Source organism: Astyanax mexicanus, chromosome 19, assembly GCF_023375975.1.
Source record: "Astyanax mexicanus isolate ESR-SI-001 chromosome 19, AstMex3_surface, whole genome shotgun sequence".
Classification (NCBI taxonomy): Eukaryota; Metazoa; Chordata; class Actinopteri; order Characiformes; family Acestrorhamphidae; genus Astyanax; species Astyanax mexicanus.
This window is the reverse complement of record NC_064426.1, coordinates 37,552,907-37,574,155: the sequence shown is the minus strand read 5'-3', so window position 1 is coordinate 37,574,155 and position 21,249 is coordinate 37,552,907. Positions and strand designations below refer to the sequence as shown.

General features: G+C 38.6%; 1 protein-coding gene across 1 annotated transcript in view; it reads right to left on the bottom strand.

Annotated features, from left to right (window-relative positions):
• Positions 1 to 21,249, bottom strand: part of usp43b (ubiquitin specific peptidase 43b) — a 152,815-nt gene that overhangs the window by 93,001 nt on the left and 38,565 nt on the right. The gene's annotated exons all lie outside the window — the stretch shown is intronic.

Sequence of the window (21,249 nt, the reverse complement as noted above, 5' to 3'; positions counted from 1 at the left end):
TCATAATCTTCTGATGTAGCTGTGCTTATAATACCGTATATTTGACCACCACTTTTGACCACTACTTTGATTTTTATGTTATTTTCCATTCAGCAAATTCTTATAAAATTAAAACATCACAAAATGACAAAAGTAGCGCCGCTCTGTTAGAGTGCCCTGATCGTATCTGAAAGTGGACATTAAATATCAGTGTTTCTGATGATGTCCGACTGTGAGGAACATTAGAGAGCACTCACAGCTCATAATTGGGTCTCTGGAGGCAGCGGGAAACGTTCTTTGACTGAGAGATTGGTTCTGATTCTCATTGTTTCGTGACTGCGGGTGAAGTCCTGGCTCTCGTAAACGTGTCCGTTGCCCAATAGTGCTCTTCAAAGTCGAGGGAGTCGACCAGTCTGATCTGAATCCATCACACACAGTCCGCTCTCAGCGAGGTCTCACGTTCAAACACTACACCTGATTTCATTTAATCACCTCCAAACCAGAGGGAGTGGCTTTGGTATGAGATAAAAGATTTCCCAGAGAAATACCACACGAACGACACAAAATCAAATACGAGAGCGAAATATACGACTGGTACGGCTTACCACTGAGCTAATTACTACTAGGGGTGGAACAAAATTACGAGTTCAAACCAAACTGAACTGCTTGAGATTTTGCACCAGGAGTAAAGGCATAAAGTTATCCAAAAGCAGTGTGTAAGACTGGTGGAGGAGAACATGTTGCTAAGATGAATGAAAACTGTAATTAAAAACCAGGATTATTCCACCAAATATTGATTTCTGGACTCTTAAAACTTTATAAATATGAACTTGTTTTCTTTGCATTATTTGAGGTCTGAAAGCTCTGAATCTTTTTTGTTATTTCACACATTTCTCATTTTCTGCAAATAAATGTTCTAAAAGACAATATTTTTATTTGGAATTTGGGAGACATGGTGTCTGTAGTTTATAGAATAAAACAACAACGTTCAGAAATCGATATTTGGTGGAATATCCCTGGTTTTTGATCACAGTTTTCAGGCATCTTGGCATTAAGCTAAAAGTAACTATTAAACAATGAAAAAAAAAAATAATAATAATAATAATAATAAGTATTAATAGAACTACATGTAATATAATATATATATTATATATATATATATATATATATATATATATATATATATATATATAAGAAAAGTAAAAAATATTTAAAACAGTGAAAGGTGGAATGGTTAGAATATAAGAGAGAGACAGAATGCATGAGAAAGCGAGAGAGAGAAAGAGGAAATCTGCTTATCATCAATAGTTTATGATAGAATTCATTCCTCTGTCTCTGGGTATCGCTGCTCTAATATAAACAAAAACAACACAGCAGTGATTGGCTGATGAAGCATTGCAGGGTCTCCACCTGCAGCCCTGTTTAATTCTGCAGCTCAGATACGCTGAAACTGTGAGAACACATCGAAACAATAAACAAACAAACAAACAAACATACATGCACTGTTGCATCACACTGTTGCAATAAATCATTTCTGTGAAAGCCATTAGATTAAACCAATTTACAAACAACAAAGCAGCAGGATAATAGAAAACATAAGAAACGTGCTTAACTAGAGCTGGAAACCTCTACCGGCTAGGCCTGTCACCATAGGAATTGTTTGTGGGCGATATATTGTCCCAGAAATGATTGCGATAATTGATATTGTCATTTTAAAACCATTTAATGGCACTGATATAATGATAGTAGAATGTGATTACAAAAAAGAAATTATACATTTTTAAAGAAAACTAAATTGTAATAATTATAGTTTTGGAAATAAATATTTTTTCTTCACCTACTGCAGAATTCAACACTGTGTGTATGGAGTCTCAGTGATTGAAGCATTGGTCTGTTGTTGCTGGCTAAAATACTCTTCATTGTTATATATGTGTACAAACATACAAATAAACACAATAGACGAAATCACAATAACAAATATTATTGAGGTCAATAGTCGATAATGCAATTATTGTGAGTTTTTTTTTTTGTTTTTCAGCAAAATATGCAGTAATCCTATAATTTACCTAATCCAGATAAACCCAGTCTGGATAACTCTTTTTTTTATATATATATTTACTCGAACTCATATACAAGTAGAATGTGTAAAACTAACGTGCCTCATGAAGGAAAGAGAATACAGACTTACACCTGTAACACTACAAACATGAATCAGACACCCAAGGTAAAAAAAAGAGGATTATTACAGGGCACGTAAATAAAGAGCATAGTTGTATCACAGACGCAGGTCAAAATCAGAGAGAGAATAAATAAAAACATCAGAGTTGAATCAGAAAAAAAAAACGAAACCATAAGCCAAAAGCAGTGAATACACGGAAAATACAAAAAGGAAAGAAAATACTTTGCAAAAAACATGACTAACAGAGAGATTTATATACAAGAGAAAATGAGTAGCACCTGAACACAATTCAGAATTCTGGAGATGACGAACCTAAGAGTGAAACAAGATTGGTTGAGTCCGGACACATGACACTGGCGAATGCGTGCTGGGGATTGTAGTTCCGGACCTGGATTTGTCCATAGGTGGGAATAGAAGAGTTAATGTTTAGAACTACAGTGTCCATAGCAGGCATGACAACACCACTAACCAGATACCCCTCTCCAGAGAGAGGTGAATGAATCTTTCAGCCCATACAGTGAGTAGCTATTAGCACAGCAACACAACTGAGCTAGCAAAAAGTGGCATCTACACAAACCTACAGCAAATGCAGGGGAAAAGTAAAGGAATCATGTTGAAGATAAAGAATTTCTTTACAAATTTTGTATTTATACTTATATTTTGTATTTATTCAGTGCGGTTCTGTACGGGAATTAATGGTTCTTACAGCTGGAGTTCAGAGGTCTGCGGATTTTTTGTTGAGGTTGATTCTAAAAAGTAGTTTATTTCATCTTCAGAGAGAATAAATAGACAGTACAGATTGTTTTTTTTTCTTTCTAAATGTTACCTAATTTTCTCCCTAGTATGGAAAGCCATTTACCCAATTTACTCATTATGACTCGCTTTATCACTATTAATACCCCCAATACCAGGAGGGTGAAGACTAGTACATGCTTCCCCCTGGTCACCTGTGCTGACCAGCATTATATTGGTATTGATGAGTGGAGAGAGCGCCATCTACCCACCAAGAGAGAGAAAGCTCAATTGTGCTCTCTCTGACTCCGGCTGCTGATGGAGAAGCAGCAGCATAACCCAGGAGTCTAATTGGTGGTCCTCAGATCATAGTGGGAGCACCTTAGTCTACTAGACTGATCTGGGATCAGATTCTTAGGCAGGGCAAGGCATGTTTATTAAATGAAATGATGTACAGAAAGATTTAAGACTCAATGCAGAACAAGTTTTAAAAAGTTGTATACAATTATACATTAAAGGGAATAAATGTACATTTAAAACAGAGTTAAAATAAATTAAATTAGAATAAAAGAAATCAATTTACAAAAAGAAAAAGCTAAAAGACATTATAGTTAATAGAAAAGTAATAAAAACTAAGAACAAAAGTTACTGAGTGTGGAAACGGCAGGTAAAACGCAGTTAAACATTTATAGTTATAGCATTTTCTTAAAAGAGGTTACAGTTTGAGCACAGTTGAAGTTACAGTTAAGTTTATATCAGATCCAAGATCAGCACTATGGGAATAGACCTGTATAGTTTATGCTTTTTATAATCTCTGAAGCCACTTGGGCTTTTTATCTCTATTTATTTCAAAATATCCTGCTTTTCTCTGTTCTTTCACTACTGCTTTCTCCCACTCCAATACTACCTCTCTCAAATCACTCCTTTCTTTCAGTATGTACCTCTTACACATTCTTTTCTTCCATTATCTCTTCATCTCACTCTCTCTGCTCATCCCCCAGTCTATCCAGTACTCTTGAGCTGGTAATTAGGGCCTTGAAAAGCTTGCAGAAGCAGCACTTGAGCACACACTGAAAGACAGAATCCTCTCAGCGCTCTCTGTAACGGCAGCACAGGCTGGAGGCTTCCGCGGCTTCTCGGCTGGATTAGAAAGCTTGTGGGTCAAAGGGGTTCACGCCCCCAGCCGCTAGTGAAAACACTTCAATAGCTTCCTTTAATGCTGCGCTCTTTAATGCAACGGTAAGCTCTTAAAGGTTAGTTCTACTGAAAGCATCTAAACACACCAAGCTAAGATAAGCTGATGCAGTCCTCTTCAAATAGTTTCAACAAGAAGGAAGTGTGGGATTGCAATGCTGCACAGAAAGAAGATGGTTGGTGTGTTGAAGTGGATAACACTACCGCTTGTCAGTGAGCTACCATGTTGGGAACCATGGACTGGGGTTCAATTCCTGGTCTGGGTAACTATGCTGTGCTACACAGCTACAATAAGAGTCCTTAGGCAAGACCATAGACTGTGTATAGCTGGACAGAGCATCGTCTCTCAAAAGTGAAGCCACCACAGGTCGGGCGCCCCCTGCTGTTCGGTTGCAGAAAGCTGTGTAGTAACCCCACCCATCCCCATAGGTTTCAATGGCAAAACAGACAAATTTCAATCAGGTTTTTTTCTAATATACTGCAATTCTATCTCCATTATTTAAATGTAACAGCTAGTGTAACCTCTGCTTATATTGTTAATTTATGTCCCCACAGAATTTGTTTTTAAAACGTTATTCAGCTCTATATTCAAAAAGGTGTGGTTATTGTAAAAGGGCTGGGTTACACCTAGCCGGGGTGGGATCAATGACTGTATGGGTGGAACCATAGACTGTGTGAGCTCTGTGGAGGCAGCCCTCAGGGGTGGGGTTATTTAAATGAGTAGGTTGTCTCTCCACAGTCTTTCTCCCTCCTCTGGTCACTACTGCGCTCTACAGACGCGGGATTCAGGATCAACAACATGGCGGAAGATTTTGGCTTCATTTTCATTGAATGAATGGGAACGGCGACACGGCGTCCATCTTTTTTACAGTCTCTGGGCAAGACTCCTAACACTACATTGGTTTACCTCTGTAATAGGTATGACCTTGTAAGTAAATATAATGAAGGTTACCAGGAACAATGAATAATAAATGAAACATTCAGACCAATATGGGCAACCCCTGGTCATATTTACTGGGCTATGCATACAGAAGTAGTGTGTTATGCATGAGTAACGCAACATGCCAGATGTCTGGTGTCCTGTGACACCATTCCATGCATCCCATCTTGCACCCCAGCTTGAATTTTCTCACACAGTTCCTGCAGATTTTGTTTTATATGGAGTGCCAATAGCACGTCCAATAGCACACCACGCATCTTCAATCATATGATTGTAGGTTGGGCGATGCTGCTGGTCATGGCGTAGCATTTATCTCTTCAAGATAACTCTTCAAATTGCAGCAGATTGTGCTGTTGAAATAGATCGCCTCATTAATTTGATCCACTACTAGTTTTCAACCTTACTTCACCCTTTTTGAAAGGTGTCCCTCCACTAAAATTACCCATCTTTGTATGTAACTATAGGTTTACATAGGATCTCCGGTGGATTTGGTGTTTTACAAAGACTCTAAGACTAGGTCAGTGGCTGAACTGCACTTAGCAGGGCATTATTACACATGTTGTAAAGTAACATATAACATTGCAAAGACTGTTAATAGTGTAAAAATGTTTTAAATGTTTTCGTCAGTAAGCTGGTGTCCGTCTCGCTGCCTCCTGGTGTTGCAGTGCTATTAACCAATTAGAGACAATTAGTGTCCCCACTCCTCCATCGAACTAAAGCAAGTGAGTATTTTTTTTTTCACAAAAAACAGCTCACATGACATTTATTCACACCGGAGACCACAACTAGACATTTTAAAATTAATGAAAAAATGATGGAATGAGACCTTTAAACCCATTATAATGAGTATCACAACACTACACTAACCAGATATCCCTCTCTAAAGTCCATGACTCAGCTGAGTACAGTGAGAATAATTTTACCTTTAAAGAACCTTATCACCTTGCCTCACTTAATTCTTCTAACTGACTGACCAGTCAATCTTGGAAGGGGGCAACACTTGGGGGTACTTATGCTAACTTAGGCTTTTATCTTCTGAACTGGAAAAAAATTCCAAGCTCCAATTTATACATTATTTACACTTCTCATAATCTGTTGACCGAGATTCTCCTGCTTATAAGAGCTGAAATATATTACACTGGACTTTGTACTGAATGTTATCTTCAAACAAGAAAACACAATCCAGAACCATTAGGCAGAAGCAGTTTTAGAAGCAGTTTTCAGGTTTTATTACACACAGTACAATCCTTATCTATGTAGGTTACATCCTTAAGACAGACGTTTCTTCCTTTTCAAGGCTAACGATCAACAGGATTTGCTCACAACTCACAGCAGGAGCTCATAAAACAACATGTACTCACACCAGTGCATATCACGAATAAGCAATGTGTAGTACAGTACATGTGGGCTGAATAAAATAAGCCCATCCTCTCCGATACCGCTGCCACGGCTTGGGCCGGTGCCACGGCTCCACTGCTAATCTATGGAGATTTCCTCAGCCTGGTACTCCGGTGTGCTATCTCTTCTTGACGGAAAACAGGAGGTCCGACAACATCAAAGGCCCGGAGGGAGAAACAATCTGGTGGTGGGTGAGTGATCTGGTTCACTTGTGAAGAGCACAATCATCTGATACTCTGCCAAAGCTGGAGGCTGCCAGAGGTGTCACTTCACAAAGCAAGACTTGGCCAGACGCTTTCATTTCATTCATCTGAAGCCTTCAGACATGTATGTTAAGGCCCTGTGAATGAAGGAACCGGGAGTTGTATGCTTTATGCTGCTGTTTGGATGCTGAGGATATTTACACACAATATTTGCATATATTTTGCATATATATTTTAAATGATCAAAGTCCACAAACTCAAGCCCAGGATTTAAGGGAATGACCCTACAACTAACCAACTTAACTAACTACCCCTCTCAAGAGTAACACTAACCAGATAGCCCTCTTGAAAGTGCATCCCTCAGCCCAGTAGAGTAAGTATTAGAACATTAACCAGATAGTCTATTAAGAGCGCATCACTCAGCCTAGTACAGGGAGTATTAGAACACTAACCGGATAAACCTCTTAAGAGAACATGACCCAGCCCAGTACAGTATCAGAGCACTGACCAGATACCCCTCTTGAGAATGCATCACTCAGCCCTCAGCCCAGCACAGTGAGTATCAAAACACTAACCAGATACCCCTCTTGAAAATGCATCACTCAGCCAAGTACAGGAAGTATAGGAATACTAACCATATACACCTCTTGAGAGTGTATCACTCAGCCCAGTCTAGTGAGTTTAAAAACACTAACCAGATATCCCTCTTGAGAGTGCATCACTCAGCCCAGTAGAGTGATTATCAGAACATTAACTGGATAAATCTCTTGAGAGTATATCACTCAGCCCAGTCTAGTGAGTTCAACACTAACCAGATATGCCTCTTGAGAGTCCATTACTCAACAAGTACAGAGAGTACCAGAACACTAACCAGATCCCCTTTCAAGAGTCCATCATTCAGCACAGTACAAGGAATTTAGTATAGGGAGTATCAGAACACCAACCAGATATCTTCTTTTTTTTTTTTTTTTGCCCGCCACCACCCCCCCTCTTCGGAGGACCAATGTAACTTTATTGTTTATTAGTGTTTATACGAAGTTTTTTGGTACTGTGGGCATTGTGAGAAGAAAACAAAAAAATATATAACAGAAAAAAAAACAACAACAAAAAAAATAATAGAGAAAAAAAAATACTAATAATAATAACAAAAAAAAAAAAAAAAATATATATATATATATATATATATATATATATATAATAAAAAAATAAGAAGTGGGGGATAGTGGTGAAAGGGGGGAAAGAAAAAATAATACATAGAAAAAAGAGAATTAATAATAATAATAATAATAATAATAATAATAATAACTGAACAATTTGTAAACCACAAGAGAAAAAGGAAAGGGGGAGGGAAAAAGAAAAGAATGGAGAAATAGAAAAGGAAGATATATACATATATATTTTTTTCTTGTTTGATGTTATGTGGTAATAGATAGAGAGAGTAGAGAGAAAAAAGACAGAGAGAGAGAGAGATAGTAAAGGTAGGTATCTGCCCTAAGTGTGTGTGTGTGTGTGTGTGTGAGTACAGGAACATTCGGGTACAGGTGTTAGATTTATGGTTATTGTAAAAACGGTTGTATTAGTGGTGTATGAGTGATGTGTGTAGAGAGCTGATGGAGTCACTATTGTAAGATGTTGTTTAATGCTGACCATGTGTTCTTGAGTTCTGTTTTTAGTAGATGCTGATATTTGTTCCATTTCTATATGATCTTTGAGTGAGTTTTCCCATTGATTAATTGTGATGTTTTCTCTTGATTTCCAGTTTGTTAGGATGGTTTTTTGGCGATGGTTAGCGCCACCAAAAGTGCCCTGTTTTCCTCCTGGTTTAGATTTATGTTTGAAGTGTCTCCTAGCAGACAGAGCGATGGGGATGGGGGGTGGGCTGTTTCAGTAGTGGTGTTAAATGGTTTATGATCAGTTGCCAGAATTGTTGGACAGGTGGACAGTGCCATAAAGCATAAAGAGTGCATGTCGTTGTCTGGGGTGTTTAATGAACAGTGTGTACAGATTTCAGAGTCTATTAATCCCATTTTATGTAGTTTTTGTCTAGTGTAGTGAACTCTGTGGATAACTTCATATTGTATAAGGTGGAGATTAGTATTGTTAGTCATGTTAAATGTGTTTTTAAGAATGTTAGTCCAGAAATCAGCAGTGAGAGGCATTAGGATATCTTCTTCCCATTTGTTTGTTTGTACAGAGATTGTTTGGTCTAATTGAGATAAAAACCTGTACATTTTAGATAGGGTTTTGTTTGATGGGGATATATTGAGAAATTCTAATAATTCTATAATTGATTGCTCTCAATACCGTATTTCTGTTTAAGGTGTGCCATTGTTGCCAGGTTATTGTTCATAAGGATGTGATGTAAATGTGTAATACCTTTTTCTTTCCATTTGTGTAATTTTGATATTTTGTTGGTGACAGGGAAATCAGGGTTGTGCCATATAGGTGAATGTTTGGTGGGTGTGAGTGTGGTGTTTGTGCTCTTGTGCAGCTTCCACCAAGCTGTTAGAGTTGATGCTATCATTGGGTTTTTGAAACAGGGGTGGCGTTTTAGTGTTGTGCTGATAAATGGTAAATCTGAGATTTGTATTTCATTACTCATTGTTTGTTCTATCTCTTTCCATGATTCATCTGTATGACTTGGTTTTATCCATTTAATTATATACTGTAATTGATTTGCAGAGAGATATTGTTGGAAATTAGGTGCTTCGAGTCCTCCCTGAGTTCTGTGTTTTTGTAATGTTTTTAATTTAATTCTAGGTGGTTTGTTTTTCCAGTAAAATTTGGAGATGATGGTGTCTAAAGTTCTGAACCAGGAAGGTGGGGGTTGGATGGGGATCATTGAGAAAAGGTAGTTTATTTTTGGTAAAACTGTCATTTTGATAGTGGATATTCTACCAGAAAGGGATAATGGGAGGTTCATCCAGCGTTGGAGATCATTATTTACAGTTGTGAGCAGTGGACTTAACTTAAGTTGAGTGTGTGTAGCTCGGACAGCTTGGTGGAAACTTTGATGCCCAGGTATGTGATGTGTTGGGTGCACATAGGGATAGGGAGGGACTGAGTTAATGTATCTGATAAGTTCATGTTAAAAGGTAGGATGGTGGATTTGGTCCAGTTAATGGAGTAATCTGAGATTTTGGAAAATCTTTCAATTATTTGTATAGTTTGAGGAATTGAAGAGAGTGGGTTTTGTAGGAACAGTAGAATATCGTCTGCATACAGGCTGATTTTGTGTTCTGTGGTGTTCGTCCGGATCCCTCTGATATTTGGGCTTTGTCGTAAAGCTGCTGCTAGTGGTTCTATGAAAATTGAAAATAAGAGGGGCGAGAGGGGGCACCCTTGCCTGGCACCTCTGTGCAAAGTAAAATTCTGTGATATTAGACCATTAGTATTAACTGTGGCTTTGGGTGAGGTGTAAAGTGTTATAATCCAGTCGATAAATGATTCTCCGAAACCTAATTTATGTAAAGTAGTGAAAAGGAATTTCCAATTGACTTTATCAAAGGCTTTCTCTGCGTCTAATGTAACTATTGCTGTCTCTAGTTGATGGAGTGTTGTGTGGTGTATCAGATTGAGTAGTCTGCGCATGTTGGTGGTTGAGTGTCTTCCTTTAATGAAGCCGGTCTGATCAGGATGTATAAGTGATGGGATGACTTTTTCCAATCTGGTGGCCAGGGTCTTACTTATGATCTTTGTATCTGTGTTGATGAGTGACAATGGGCGGTAACTGGAGGGTAAGGTGGGATCTTTGTTAGCTTTGAGATGAAGTGAAATTGTTGCCGTATTCATTTCTGTTGGTAATCTCTTTTTGTGTTTTATTTCCGTGATCAGTCTACTGAATATTGGAGCGAGTATTGTCCAGAAGTGTTTATAGAATTCAGTTGGAAAGCCGTCCGGTCCAGGTGCTTTATTATTAGACATTTGATAGAGTGCATTATGGAGTTCTTTTGATGTTATCGGCTTTTCTAATATGCTTTTTTGTTCTTCGGTTAATTTTGGTAGGTTTATGTTATTGAGAAAATTGTGGATATCTGTCAGGTCTGGTTCATGTTCTGATGAGTACAGAGTTTTATAGAAGTTTATAAATATTTGATTTATTTCGTCTGGTGTTTGTCTAATTTTTTCGCCCTCGTCCTTGATTGCTGGGATTCTTGTTTTTTCTTTATTGTGTTTTACTTGGTTAGCTAAGAATTTTCCGGACTTGTTATTGTGCTCAAAATGTTCATACCTTAGTTGTTGTATTAGGAATTGAGTCTTCTTGTTTATGAGTTCATTATATTGTGATTTACATTCGCTCAGCTCTTTCTTGTTTTTTTCTGTTGGGTTTTTTATCATTTCATTCGATAATTCCTTAATTTTCTGTTGTAGATTAGTCTCATTTTTTGTATCTTTCTTTTTCTTGTGAGATGAGTATGAGATGATTTTGCCTCTTAATACAGCTTTCCAAGTTTCCCATAGTAGAGTCGGAGGGGTTTCCGGAGAATCATTTATTTTCAGGAAGGATGCCCACTCTTTTCTAATATAACTATCAAATTCTGTATCTGTTAGCAGAGATGTATTGAATCGCCATCTGAAGGTTTTATATGGTGGGTTTATATTCCATGTAAGTGATACCGGGCATGGTCGCTGATTATTATAGGGTGATATGTTATATCTGAAATGTTAGGTATGATAGAATTGCTGGTTAAGAAGAGGTCGATGCGGGAGTAAGAGTGGTGAACTGGTGAGTGAAAAGAGAATTCCTTGGAGGCTGGGTTTTTGAGGCGCCAACCATCACTGAGCCCTAAGTCTGACATGTATTGTTTAATGGTGTTTGATGATTGCCATTGACGTGTGTTGTGTGTACTGGTAAGTCTATCTAAGTCTGGGTTGATGACTGTATTGAAATCCCCTCCAATTATGATTGTGGAATCAGAGACATTGGATACCTGGGTGAAGAGCTTATGGGAAAAGGATGGGTCATCAGTATTTGGTCCGTATATACTTACAATTGTTAAGGGAGTGTTATTGATATTAATATCTATTATAATAGATCTTCCTTCTGGGTCTGATATTGTGGTGTTATGTGTGTAGGGGATTTTTTTATGTATAAGAATGGACACGCCTCTTTGTTTAGAATTATAGTAGGCTGAGAATACATGATTATAGTGTAGTGATTTAAGTTTTTGATGATTTGTTTCAGATAGATGAGTTTCTTGTAGTAAACAGATATCTGCATTCAGTGAAGTGAGATGGTGTAATACCTTGGTCTGTTTACTCGGTGTGCCTAAACCACGAATGTTCCAGGTTACAAACTTGAGTGGAGACATGTTATGAAGTCTTGATTTGTAGTGTTTATCAATGGTATGGTTGTGGATATATTTGAAGTTTTTTCTTCTTGTTGTGTGTCGTGCTGTGTATATGGGAAGAGATACATCTGTGAGATCTGGGGCATATGATAGTAGTAATAGAGAGGTTGATAATGAGGAAGAATACAGGAAGGATTACATAGAGTGGAAGGCAGATAGAAGAGAGAGAAGAAAAAAAAGTAATAAAAACAAAAACATAAAAAAGAAAAAAATGACTTGGTGAGATATACATGCTAAGAAAGTAAGACGTGTGTGGGAGTATAAATGGCGATAGATAAATAAAAAAGAGAGAGAGAAGAGAGAGAGAGGATAGAAAATAGTCTATAGTAGAGATTAAACATAAGAGCGCGCATGACAGATAGAGCGCGTGTACTAAGGAGACGTGGGAGCGAGTAAGAGAGGTAAATGTGAGATGTTTTGTGGCGGAGGAGAAACTGCGCTGAATATAATAATATTCATGGTATATTACATACGGAGGGCGCGCGTAGAGAGTGTGGGAGAGAGAAAGAGCCATGCGCGTTTGTAAACCGAGAGCGAGAGAGAGAGAGAGAGATAAAGAGAGAGAGAGAGAGAGAGATTATTAGCCAATTATAGCTTGCATATTTTAAAAAAGCCACGGAGTTATGTTTGGATCGCGGAACAACTGTCCTTCAACATATAGTTTATCGACAGATATGATAGCTTTTTTTCCTTCCTTTATGAGTTCTTTTCTGACGGAGAAAAGTTTTCTCCGCCTGTCCTGAATTTCGCGTGGGAACTGGTCATTAATCCCGAGGTCAGTTCCTCGGAGTTCCCTTCCTCTGCTCATGATGAGCACTTTATGTTTATAATGTTCCACTTTAGCAACTATAGGTCGCGGGCGTTTGTTCGGTGTTTTTTTACCCAAGCGATGTGCGCGGTGGAAGGAGATGGATGAAGCAATGTCCGGGGTGATGTGGAGTTTGTTGATCATGAAATCCTTAAGGAGATCTTCGGGGTTTTCGTGAGACTGCTCGGGGATTCCAGAAAAGACAATATTGTCTCTCATGCTTCTTGCTTGTAAGTCCAGGATTGTTTCTTTCATTTGTTTGTTGTCGGTCAGAACGGATGATAGCTGGGTTGTGAGCTGAGTGACGGAGTGCTGCAGTGTTTTTTTTTTCTTTAGTGAGTGTTATGATTTGTTCTTCGCTGAATTCCAGGCTTTCACAGAGTGATTGGAATTCTTTGTGGAGTATTTCAACTAGTGAGATTCTGGCGTCGAGTGCAGAGAGTTTGTTGTTGATAGAGAGAAGGATAGAACTGACCTCAGTGCAGCAGGGTGGTGTTGAAGGTGGGTCCTCTGTGTCTCCAGGTGAGCTGGGTGGTCGTGGTCGTTTGCCGGTGGGGTTTTGGAGCTGTTTACCTTTAGATTTGTCTTCTTTTTTGTCCTTGTTCATGATGACAACGTTATTGTAGTAGTGGTCGATAAAATCTTCAAGGGATTCCAGTGCGATGGATGAGTAATTCCAGGTGAGAATGTGGTTTGTTTGGTGGATGGTCTAGCAGCAAGGCGCCGCCATCTTAGTTCTTGCACCGCGTCTTGCGAGAGAGTGCGTCAGTGCGTCATCAGCCGACCAGATATCTTCTTGAGAGCGCATCACTCAGCCCAGTGCCATGAGTATCAGAACACATACCCAATATCATTCTCGAGAGTACATCATTTATCCCAGTACAGCAGGTATCTGAACACTAACTATTTTCCCCTCTCGAGAGTCCATTACGCAACAAGTACAAAGAGTATCAGAACACTAACCAGATCACCCTCTTGAGAGTCCATCACTCAGCACAGTGCAATCACTATCATAACACATACCCAATATCATACTTGAGAGTACATCATTCATCCCAGTACAGTGAGTATCATACCACTAACCGGATACCCCTCTTGAGAGTGCATCACTTAACCTAGTACAGTATTATAGTTTTGAATACAGTGCCTATTCACTTTCTTCCTTTACATGATCAACAGCCTGAAACAGCTAGCTTTAGACTTACAATGGAGTGGCAATATATTTAAACAGTGCTGTTAAAGATGCACTGATATGGGAATTCTTGACTGATGCCAATACTTTTCAAAAAGATTATCTGAACTGGACAATTCATACATTATTTACATTATAAAATTTAAATTGTGAGTGGGTAGTGTAGGGTATCAAGATGACACTGCATGTGTTTAGAAACCTGGCTACTGATGTTGTGCACTGGATGGTTTACGAGCAATCCTACAAAACAGTAGAAAAATAGCTTTGCTGTTTTAATTGCCTCTCACTTGATTTGTTATGGGGAAGATGATAATACACAGCAGGTGGCATTAGGAGCGCTGTGAAACTGCACCAAATCAGGCAGTCTAACGAGGCACCAGCCCTGCATTATTCAACAGACAAAGCTCAGTTTCAACATGTAAAAAAAAACTAACAGCAGTAGAATACTGTTTTTCCTATTATTTCCAGATTAAACAGTAGACAATTTCTTAACAAATACTGCATGTACCTCGTTTTTTTCCACTTTTCCAAGCCAGCAACTCGTTATGGAAGTAAAAACTTTAGTTTTGCAACAGTTATGTACAAGTCATTCCTCACGAAAGATAAGAAAACAGTGCTAGTGTCGAGAAGAAGACACTTATTTCTCTCTTTCCCCTAAAATAGAACTCATCAGGGGTGGTAGGCTGTGCGAAGGCTAATGCCAAGAAACGTTAAGCTGGGGAACTGTCAGCACGACGTAATCAGACAGTCTAAATGCCAGCAGGATTGCTACCCAGAGAGGCTGGGAGCAAATTAAAACTCCAAGCCAGTGTGTTGGCACTGACACTGGCGTAATTGATTTCGAGGATCTAAATAAATGATTCAAGGGCTGCTGTGTAAAGACTGCAAAAGTAGAAAAAAGTCATATACCCTTTTTTTTACTTATTTACGCTCAGCTGTATCGTTTAAGAAACATATCAGATGCTTGCTGATAGAAAAGGGTTGTTGTGAATGATTTATTATGCTGACAATAGAGCAAACAATGAATAAAACAAACCAAAAGTCAAACCAAACATCTAATAAACCTGAACAACAAGAGGAGATCAATAAAGGGGCTGACAAAATAAATAGAACAGTCCGTAAGAAATGAAAGGTTGGCAGTACTTCACAAAGTCCTAGACAAACATAAGTATAGACACCAGCAAGTACAGTGAAAACAGGTGAATCAGATTAGTACTCTGGTGACCCTCAGTGTGGGAACTGTCCATGAGTGGCTCAGGAAAAACCAGAAGTGCAAACAATAAAAAAAAACAAGTCAAAATCAAACAAACAGGGAATAAACCAGAACAACAAGAAGAGATCAATAACAAAATACTGGATAACAAAATACAGACAACACTCAGTATGAAACGGAAGGTTGGCAGTACTTTGCAAACTCTTAGACAAACATAAGTATAGAGATCAGCAAGTACAGTGAAACAGGTGAACAAGATTAGTACCCAGGTGACCCTCAGTGTGGGAACTGTCCATGAGTGGCTCATGAAAAACTAAGAGAGCAAACAATCCAAAAAACAAATTTGAAAGTCAAACCAAGCAGGAAATAAACCAGAACAACAATAAGAGATCAATAACTAGGCCGACAAAACAGAAGAAAATGCTCAATATAGAACATAATGTTGGCAATACTTTGCAAAGACAAGTATACTCTATATACAGGCAAGTAAATTGAACACAGGTGAATAATAAGTACTCTGGTGACCTTGAGTGTGGGAACTGTCCATGATTGGCTCTTGAAAAAATGTAGAACAAAAGGCAGGCAATACTTTGCAAAGAAAATCATATACAGTATTGTGCAAAAGTTTTAGGCACATGTGTGAATTTCAGTAAAGAAAACGCTTCTGATCTAAGCAGTAAGTGTTTATTAGCTCAGTAAAACACATTACAGCATTACAATAAATACAAACAGCTACTTTACAAAAAGCAATTACAGCTTTTACAGCCCTCTTTTCCTTAAAACATTTCCTAATCTCTTCTAATCTGAGTTATTTCTAGTTCTCATCATATTAATCAACAACTGGTTTGGTAAATATCTGGTAAATGTGGTAAATCAGGTGAGCTGCTGATGGAACTGAACATAATATACACATGCTGGCTGAGGAGCAACCAGGAGAAATCTGGAATCTCTACACTTTGTTCTTTAGCTTGGTTTACAGGATATAACATACTTAGTATAAATAAATAAATCATATGTGGTGCTTTTTCAGGTGAAAACACTCATATTGCTGAGATAAATGAATTGGTATAATTTGCTTTGCTGCCTAAAACTTTTGCACAGTGCTGTATACACAAAAGTAAATTGTACAAGGTGAATGAGATTAGTACTCAGGTGACTCTAAGCATGGGAGCATTTTATGATTGGATGATGATGGGCACATGATATGAGTACTTCACTAAAGCTGTACAGAGCTAGTATAGTAACATTAGTTTACCACAAGACTTGTCATTTCTATTTTAATTTCACTCACATGTGATCTGCTGTGGCTTTCTGTGGTCACAATATTGCTTTAGTTTAAATGTAGCTCTGTCAAAATGCTTCAATGGCCAATTTCACTGATTCGAGGCCTTGCTCCACACACAGCCCGGAGCGAGTGGATGGAATTAAACTAATGGGCCTACAGAAACCCTGACCGCTTTGTTGTGGGACTGGGTCATTTACTGTGTGAACATTCATAAATTAAAATAGAGTGAAGATATCTGAAGAACCCTAGAACACTAACGTTAAAATTAGTAACAGCATGGGTTCTTTTTCGGAAGCCTTCTTTAATTTACATACAACATACATCACTCAAAAATAAAAAAGAGGTACCATGGAGGATCCTATAAAAAGGCAGAAAATTTATTGGAAAATCAGATAATCCTTAACAGGTAATGTCCTAACTAAAACAAAACTAAAATGGTCCACCCATTCCAGGGACATGTAAGCGCCTGATTTAAACATAAACTTTATGTGGTAGTGTGAGAAAAAGTGGCCAGGAGGTTACCGCAGAGAGGTGAGGCGGAGACGTGAAAACAGTCTGGAATCAGGAAAGTATCCCTTTTAAAGTGTTTATTGAGACCACCGAAGAACCAAATCCAAAACAAAATGAAACAAAACTAAATATAAAATATATACAAAACTATTTACACACTTTACACTGGTAGGAGTTTTAAGGTGGATTGCCAGATAACACAAAAACGCTCTATAATCAGCAGGGGCGCAACTACATACTTTTTGTGGTGTATGCAAACGTAGCTTCTGCAGTAGAGATAAGTTTGTCAAATCATCAGCGGGGGGGGGGGGGGGGATGGTGGGGGTGGAGGGTTTTAAAATTACTTTCCCACCGCACTCCACAAACCAGCAAGCTGATTGGCTGTTTCTCTGGAGAGGAAACTTATTTGCAGCGCCCCTATGCGTCACATAGGCTGCATATCCCCTTTTTGCGCCACTGATAATCATTCAACTCACCGTCAGCATACCAGCCACGCTCAACCAGTGTGTGTCCCCAATAGTGTACCTGCCTGCCCTTAAATACTCTTAGCCCACCCCTAGCTAAACCAACAAGTAATTCATTAGTGCACCAGTGGGTAAGACAACTCTACACAATTGTTATTGTACACTATTTACATATTTACAGTAAAGAAGACATGCATGCAACCATTTGGACGTCCAGGTAAGTATTAATTTTAATGCTAAGATGTTAATGCATTGTTTTCTCTGTTTTCCCTTTTAAGAATATATGTGTAGATAAAATTTGGTGGTGATGTGCTCAGGGCCCTGACACCATCACACTCTTACATCAGGTAAACTACACATAGGAAAAAAACATAGATGGGAGAAGAGAATCAACCATAACATTAATGACATCAACGATCATCACCATAAAGCTCCCTAAAGTCCAATGCAACTCAGACAGCAGCAACACAAAAAAAAATCACATCAAAAAAAAAATTGTGAGTGAAAATCACCCAGCGTTAGAGTTCTAGGGTTAATAATACAGTACACAGCTAAATCATCAAACATATTATGCAAAACTTCCACTTTGGTCTCGACTCGACCCTATAAACACATAAAGCGCAAAAATCAGCTGGAAGAGTTTTGTGTCAGGAATCATATGTTACTATGAGCCGTTTGGATGCTCCCTTATTGTGACGTCACAATAAGAAAAACCTGCGTAGAACAACCCTGGCACCGCCCCTCACCCTTCGACCACCACCGGAGACCCTCCCACTAGATCAGTTGGAGAACCTCAAACAGTACACAGCAGGATTAGCCTGCAGACTTTGTCTGAGGGAGGGATCTGTACCTACTCTCTGTGGCAAGTCAGAAGATGGGGGAGATGTAGCCTAAGTACTTTCAAATATTGAGTTTTGTGCTTCTATCACAGTTAAGCATGAACTAGCTTGCTTGTGTTTTGCCATTTAGCACAAGCTAACACTAGCATGTGGTAAACACTCAGCATATACATGGGGTGTGGCCAGCAACAGCTTATTTGCATAAAAGGGACAGAAACCCTGAACAGCTTATTCTGAAAGTGACTGAAACTGGTAAGAACAGAGCTGATGAGATTTTTATCTTTATGTGAGAGTGATTTTGAGTAAAAACCTTCACGGACATGTTTTGTATAGAACATAGACCTATTGTAACGTTTTTAACTGTTATTTACAAAAATGTCAGCCTATTAAAACAGAAGGAAAGTACATGGGGAACCAGCAGTCACTTTGCCACTTAAAGATTGCAGGTTTTTGCAATTTGCTGTGTAGATTTGATTTATGTACAGATTTTGTGGTAGAAAGCACAGAAGAACTGAACACAATCGACTATCAGAATCATGGCTATAGTGATCACGATTAGCATCAGCAGATGCACTGATTTCCAACAGCAGCCGAGTCGACATCTGTCAGCTTCCGACTGGAGAGAATCACATATTCCCAGTCACAACTCGGCTCTTAGTCTAGCGCCTACAAGAGACATCATCAGCACCGGGTGATTGGAATCCTCCACTTCAGCCCGACACTAATTAGCCGCAGTGTGCGGTTAAGCACCGAACACGCGAAGAAGAAGAAGGACAGTGCTGGTCCTGCTGAAGAATCTGTATGATTTAATAGCTCTGAAGTGGCGGGATGATGACTAAATGACATCTATGAAAACAGGAAGATGACCAAATGTCCCTGAAAAGAAAAGAGACCCTGACACAGAAACACACACTCACAGAAACACACACACAAAGAAACACACACTCACAGCAACACACACTCACAGCCATGAATAATAGAGCCGTTACTCTACTGATAGCAGCACAGACTACCTGGTCAGACCCTCTCTAAAAATACCTTCTTTATGGGACAGATGGGGGAAAGAAAGAAAGAAAGAAAGAAAGACGAAAAGAAAGAAAGAAAGAAAGAAAGAAAAAGAAAGAAAGAAAAAGAAAGAAAGATAATTTCCAGATTTTGTCACATTACAACCCCAAACATTAATATATTAATATATTTAATTGGAATTTAATGTGAAAGACCAACACAATTGTGGTATACAATTGTGATAAAAAAAAATCAGGATGATTTAAACATTTTTTACAAATAAAAAAATTAAAACTGCAGTGTGCAAAAGTACTCAACAGACTGCATTCAGAAGAAGTTGCCTGATGACTCCTATGACTAAAACGAGTCCACCTTTGTGTAATCTAATCTTAGTACAAACACAGCTGCTCCATAATGGCCTCATAGGTTGGATAAAAGAATATTGGGGAGTAAACACACAGCATCATGAAGTCCAAAAAACAGACAAGACAGGTCAGGAATAAGGTTGTGGAGAAGTTTAAAGCAGGCTTGGGCTATAAAATGTTTTTTACAAGCTTTAAACATCTCACTGAGCACTGTTCAGTCCATTATCCGGAAATGGAAACAGTATGGAACAACTGTAAACCTACCAGGACAAAGCCATTTACCTAAACTTATAGGCCGAACAAGGCGAGCACTGATCAGAGACGCAGCCAAGAGGCCCATGCTCACTCTGGACGAAATGCAGAGATCCACAGCTAAGGTGGGGGAATCTGTCCACAGGAAGTGCACTGTACAAATGGAAGGTCTTTATGGAAGAGTGGCAAGAAAAAGCCATTGTTAAAAGAAAACCATAAAAAGTCCTGTTTGCAGTTTGCCAGAAGCCATGTTGGGGACACAGCTAACATGCAGAACTAGGTGCTTTGGTCAGATAAGACCAAAATTGAAGTATTTGGCCAAAATGCAGAGAACGAGCACTGCACATCACTCTGAACTCACCATCCCCACTGTCAAACATGGTGGAAATATTAACTCCAGCATTCAAGTGATATTGATGTGAGCTTGTGTGGTTCTGTGGTATAAATAACCACTGTCCTTATTTTAGAACCCAGAGAGATCTTCTTTTTAAGAGCGTAGATATGTATAGGCTACTTCTGAGACTTTTTGATGCATGCATACATAAAACTCACTCATTTGCTTTTAAAAAAAGAGACAAACCCCTGGATCTCACTCTGTCAACCAATCTGAAACCTTCTACCACACCCCCACCCTGGTTTATGTGGCACGATCATCTCAAACTTTTTTATGAGTAAAAAATGACAGTCTGTCAGGTAAACCTGCCTTTCCGTGTTCCCTTAACCACTGATCTGTCACAATAGGGGGAGTAGCAAATGGCAGATATGGGGTAGAACATTGATCTCAATGGCAGATGATGTGCTATTGAGTCCCATTTGTTCCTTGTCTACAAATTTACACATCCAAACTATGTCTAATGCATCACAGATTAGATTAGATTAAATTAGATTCAACTTCATTGTCATTATTGACTTATCAGAGAATAAATGGGCTGATTGTGATATCGTCATCTATTGTGTTTTTTTGTATGTTTGTTGTTCACATATATAACAGTAAACAGTATTTTAGACAGTCATGCTAAATGACCAATCAGTGCTTCAATAAATGTGACTTTATACACACAGTGTGGACAGAATGCAGTAAGTGAAGGAAAAAGTACAAGTGTGTCTCAAAAAATGTGAATTACAATAAAAAATCCTGCTGGAAAATAAAATTTGCATCTCCATAAAAGTGTCATCGTGACAGACCTCAATAAAAGCCAATGACTGTAGGAAAGCATGGACTGCACCAAGCCTCAAAAGTGAAGCTACCACATGTCTAACCTAATTACCTGTTAGCCAATCAGTTTATTTTTGCACCTTGTATCAAGAGTTTTAGGGAGTTCCTATCACTTGTGATGACT